Genomic DNA, 6,000 nt, shown 5'->3' on the forward strand with positions numbered 1-6,000 from the left:
ACAGATTGCTCAATTTACAAGACAAGCAAGAATTTGTATCGAGAGATGTTTTGTTTGTTGAGGATGTATTCCCCTTTCACCCTCAATCTGCAGATCAATATGTAACTCCTGTGCCAGCAAATGTTCTTAATCATCACACTGCAGACCTTGAAGATGATATGTTTCTCACCTTACCCGACACTGAAGATGCAATTGAAACACCTATACCTGAAACACCTGAGCCTAACTCTACTCCTTCTCACACCTCTATCCTTTCTCCTCCCTCTATTCATGATCCTTCCTTTGTCACTACCAATGCAAGGAGGTCTACAAGAAACCACATACAACCTTTGTGGCATAAAGATTACGTAACCAATAATGCTTATGCCATATCCAATGTCACCAACACAACAGTAGTACCCCAGTTCAACTGCTTCATGTCAACCCTTGTCAACAACATTGATCCAGTCACCTTTAAAACTGCTGTAACACATCCACAATGGGTGTCTGCCATGAATGCAGAATTGGACGCATTGGAATCCAATCATACATGGGATGTGACTGAGCTGCCTGCAGGAAAGGTTGCCATTGGATGTAAATGGTTGTTCAAAACTAAATATAACCCTGATGGTTCCATTGAGAAATACAAGGCTAGGATGGTGATTCTGGGGTGTAGACAGAAATTTGGCGAAGACTACACTGAAACGTTCGCTCCAGTTGCGAAAATGACAACCGTTCGAACACTCCTGGCTATAGCTGCTATCTATGATTGGTTTACTGTACACATGGACGTGTCAAACGCCTTCTTGCACGGTGACTTATATGAGGATGTATACATGACCCTTCCACTGGGCTACACATACAGGGGGAGCAGAATTCAGCTTGGCACTATTCCCTGCAAATCAGGTACATCTCCCAACCTTGTTTGTAAGCTCAGAAAATCCTTGTATGGACTTAAGCAGGCACCAAGACTGTGGTTCTCTAAGTTGTCAACTACCTTACTTGATCTTGGCTTCACTCAACTCAAGACAGACTATAGTCTATTCATGAGAAATACTAGTTCTGTCACTCTCATAGTGCTGGTCTATGTGGACGACTTACTAATCTGTGGTGACACCATGTCTGATAGTTGATAATCTCAAACAAATGCTATCTGCTGTATTCCATATGAAAGATCTGGGTCTTATACGATATTTTTTGGGCCTGGAAGTTGACATATCCAAGGCTGGTTTTTTCTTGTCACAAAGAAAGTATATTCTTGACATCCACTCCGAGCACAATATGTCACAAGCCAAACCAGTGCTTTTGCCTATGGATCCTAATGTAAAATTGACCACTGACAAAGGAGATCCACTTCCCAGTTCAGCTACGTACCAGAGATTGATGGGTCAGTTGATTTATCTAACAATCACCAGGCCCGACATCTCTTACTCAGTCCACAACTTGAGTCAATTCATGAACCAGCCCACTACTGTGCATATGCAATCTGCTAAAAGGCTTCTCAGGTATCTCGCTGGCTCCACTTCACAAGGAATATTGTTGGCCTCTACCAGCACAGCCACTCTCACAGCTTATTGTGATAGTGATTGGGCAAGCTGCCCAATCAGCAGAAAATCTACAACTGGATATTGTATCCTCCTCGGTGACTCGCCCATCTCTTGGAAGGCAAAAAAGCAAAACGTGGTGGCTAGATCCTCTGCTGAAGCAGAGTACCGGGCCATGGCCTTGACCACTTGCGAGGTATTGTGGTTGTCTGCATTACTTAAAGATCTGGGAATCAAAAACTTGCCTTCTACTAATATCAAGTGCGACAATCAAGCTGCACTTGCTATAGCTGCTAACCTGTCTTGCACGAACGGACTAAACATGTTGAAGTGGACTGCCACTTCATTCGTGATCACATCAAGGATGGCACTGTTCAGACTTCCTATGTTCCCTCGAATGAACAGCTCGCAGACATACTCACAAAGATTCTTCCAGTGCAGCAACATCAGTATCTCCTTGGCAAGCTGGGAGCTTCAGCTTCACCTCCCTCTCCAGCTTGAGGGGGCGTATAGAGGGACTGATATGCAACCCTGCAAGAACTTATAGACTAATATGCAATTATGCATTTGTACCTGCAAGAGGACAAAGTTTGTTAGTACTATGTTTTGTCTCTGTCTATGTATTTTGTTGTTTCCAATATTTAAGGTCAAGGGGCTGTAATGATAAGACTCAGAATAATAATTTCTCAATAACATAACATCTCTCTCCTATCATTCTCTTGATTCTCTTTTGCACTCATTCTTAATGTTATGATCCTAGAAAGTAATCAGTTTTCAGGATGAAGGAGCAAACTGATAAACATAAACTGATAAACATAGGACATATAAATCTTACAAGGTTGGTGATTGGGCGTGGCTTAAGCTTCAGCCTTACAGACAACATTCTGTACAGAGAAGGGTCAACTAGAAGCTAGCTTACAGGTTTTATGGTCCTTTCTTAGTCAAGGCTGTCATTGGTAAGGTGGCTTACAAATTACAGTTGCCAGAACAAGCTGCCATTTATGATGTCTTTCATATTTCTCAATTGAAAACATTTTATGGTGATCCGCCTGTGACAACTTCTGTGCCTGATTGGTGGATTGGGAAAGCCGCAGCTGCTGATTACATGATTCCTCTGGCTATTCTGGATAAAAGAATGATAAAGGTCCAGAATAAAACTCAAATTCAATATCTTGTACAGTGGGAAGGATTGGACGCTGAGGAGGCGATGTGGGAGATAGCTGAAGATTTTGTGCTGAAATATCCTCAATTTCCTAGGATTTGATCTCAGCATGACTTTTGGGCAAGTCGTCTTGAAGAGGGGTAGTGTGTTAGGGGCTATAATACTGAAAATTAGTAAAAAGGTAGTTTGGTCATTTCAGTAGTGAATTCAAGTCCCAAATTAGGCGCCAAAGTTTGTTAGACTATTAAATAGCAATCCGTAAACATTTTCTAGTTTTTATGGAAAAATATAACAAATTCTTAGCTTTCCCTCTCTCTTTTCTATCTCTCTCTCTCTAAATCTCTCTGGTGTATCATCATCTCTTTATTTTCTTAATGGTTACTGATTAACCGATTACTCAAGAGTTCGGATCCTGTGTAACACAGAGGCGTTAATTTTACTTTTTGGGGGATTATATAAAGGAGGCTTGCGGGTATGGAAATCTATATCGTTAAGGTTGTGGATTACATACATCTGTTTTGCTAACTCCATGAATAAACACTAGCTAGTGGTGACACAGTGACACTGGATGCATGAATCATGATTGTCATTGCAACAAAATTTTGCCTGCAGTAGCTAATAGTCATCAATAACTATACGGAGGGTGGTATTCACAGCCCATTTTAACGATTTCATGTTGCAAAGCAGGGACTGTAACTGTCCAATACAGAAGAAATTGCTCAATATGAACAAATATGGTTCCATTTTGGTCGGTTGTAAGGTTTTGCGACGTTATTTCCGGTCGTCGTGGAAACCGGAAACTAATACTGCAACATAGCAGTGAGCTGCAGTTGCCAATGTCAAAAATAAATAAATAGTTTAAAGTTGCAGAAGTATATAGCTGTCACCTTTTTTCATTGCAGTGAATCTCACTTTCCACTACAATTGCTACCTTGGATTCAGATTCTGCTCCACAAACTACTTTAGGAAGGTTCGACTGTTCAAGACATGAAATATTGCGAACACGTCCCTTAATAAAAAAAAACTGAATTAGATATTACGGTTGAAAGCTTCTTGTTCTTTAGAATGGTAGTATTGTGCATTGTACTCCTTGAGAGTGGCATTTAGTGTAAAGCATGTGCAACTTCCGAAAACATGTCGTGCATCCCCGGCCTGCTGGACAGAAGTGTAGCCTGTGTAGTATAAAAATAAAATGTAGAGCACAGTTGACTGGGGAAAAAAATGAAGGTTAAAATCGGAGATAACAAAAGTGTAGCCTGTTGGAATAAAAATGAAGATAAGAAGTATTGGAAAAAACTATATTGCTTGTCCAAAAAGTAAAACCCATGTAAATTTACATTTGCCAACCAACTCACTTACTCTACTTCAGTAACAAAATTAGTAAGATTTACTAGGCTACAAGTACACGGACCCATTTACCCTCTATTTATGCTAACCCAACATCTGAGCTCCAGTCCACCACTGCCTGCACGAAACAGTAGAAGCAGCGACAGGATGACACTTGAGCCCTTAATATTTAATTTGTCATATATTTGGATAGCTCGAATGTTTTACAGGGAAATTTTTACGTCATCATTTGGTAATTTTCAAATTAATTTTGTTTTGCTACTTACAATTTTTCAGACTATCCTGTCCTCTAGGATAAGTTTCCTGTCATTCTCTTCTAAGCTAGCTTATAAGATGTAGTGAACATTTTTAAGAAAGTAGAACTATTCACAAGAACACAACTACAGATTGTGATTGTTGGAAGGCATCAATCCTAATCTATCCACCCAAATTTAGATAGAAGTAAAATTTGGTAGGAAGTGGGAACCCATTTTTCGTGGTGTTCAGCAGAAAGAATATGAAAAAATTCTTGGCTTCAGAATACAATCCAACCCCAGAGACTTTAATTTGAGTTAAGATTCTCAAATTTCATACCTTAGAATCTTTCCCAACTTTCCATCTCTCCTCAACTTTTTTTTTCCTAAAGAGAATATCATTCCGTGGTCATTTATTTCTTTATTTTCCCGCCGATCCTTGTCAGATGTGGTCAATACATCACAAACCAATGAGCATCTGGCACTGACAAAAATTTTCTCTAATGATTGACAGGCCAGTGTAGATGATACTTGTAAAATGCCAATTCTTGTTACTTCTTTAAGTTTCATCTGGTCCTGCAAACAAAACTAGAATTGTACATAAGAGAGCCTTAAAAAGGTAATTTTCTAAGTACAGCCATGTTTCCATCTCTTAAAGTGGAGAATATAAACGTTAACACACAGGAAAATACAAGATCCCTAGTAACATGAAGCAGTTGGTTATTATTTGTACTACGCTCATACCATATGCATAAACAAACTCAGGAGAATAAAAAATTCACAGGAAAGCTTTATATCAGCATCAAGAAAAGAAAAGAATTTTACATGTTCTATTACTGGAAATATAATTGAATCCTTCATAACACAGAAACTGAAATTTTTGGTAACATATCAGCTGTGTGTAACACAATGAAAACATCTTACTATTCAGACACCACATTACCCAAAATTTTAATATCGCAATAAAAGTGTACATGAAATACGGAAATTAAGAGTTATTACTTGGTTGTTATATAAGAAAATGCTGTTACTTTGTATCATATAAAAACTTCCTAACATAGATTGCTTCTCCATCAATTGGCATCCAGAAAATGTCAAGCTGTTCACACAAATACAGAGAATAAGGGAGATGTATGTTCAGTAACATCTTTAACAGAAGCGGCAACGCTTGCATGCCACATAATCATATTCATAACATCAACAGGGGAACGCAAGGGAAATGAAAGAAAGAAGACATCCGAAGTTAACTACCGGAAATTGGTACGTGTAGCTCTCAGATGTTCTTATTTGTATTCAGTTTTATTATTTATATTCTTAGAACAGTGATGACTTGGCAGAACCAATACTTTGCTTATCATATTAATTTATGCTATTTCATCTGTTTATCATATCTTTTAATTTAATATTTCATATCCTAAATACACCATAAATAAGAGAATAAGATGCCATAGCTGTAAGTGCAATAAGTATCACATGCAAATTAGCAAGAGACCAAGGTCTGCTGATAGCCAGGAATTGTGAAGCAATATTAGAACATATAATAGAAAACTTATGAAACCATAGAATAACATTTATTTGTATACATATAAAGATGCATGCAGAACTACTTGCAATCTTTAAAGAAAGTAGAGAACATCAAAACAATTTGAAGTAAACAAATAAAGATGTTAAGATTCATACAAGTGAATCTGCAAACCAACCAAAGCTCAACTGCTCAAGTCAAATTGGTCATCTC

General features: G+C 38.3%; 1 long non-coding RNA gene across 1 annotated transcript; it reads right to left on the reverse strand.

Annotated features, from left to right (window-relative positions):
• Positions 1 to 3,642: 3,642 nt before the first annotated feature.
• Positions 3,643 to 5,519, reverse strand: LOC141706045 (uncharacterized). Its single transcript, XR_012568594.1, has 3 exons — positions 5,268 to 5,519; positions 4,606 to 4,841; positions 3,643 to 3,857 (listed from the first exon to the last, which is right to left on the reverse strand). It is a non-coding gene; the product is annotated as an uncharacterized LOC141706045 (long non-coding RNA).
• Positions 5,520 to 6,000: the final 481 nt, after the last annotated feature.

The sequence above is a fragment of the Apium graveolens genome, chromosome 2 (assembly GCF_009905375.1).
Source record: "Apium graveolens cultivar Ventura chromosome 2, ASM990537v1, whole genome shotgun sequence".
Lineage (NCBI taxonomy): Eukaryota > Viridiplantae > Streptophyta > Magnoliopsida > Apiales > Apiaceae > Apium > Apium graveolens.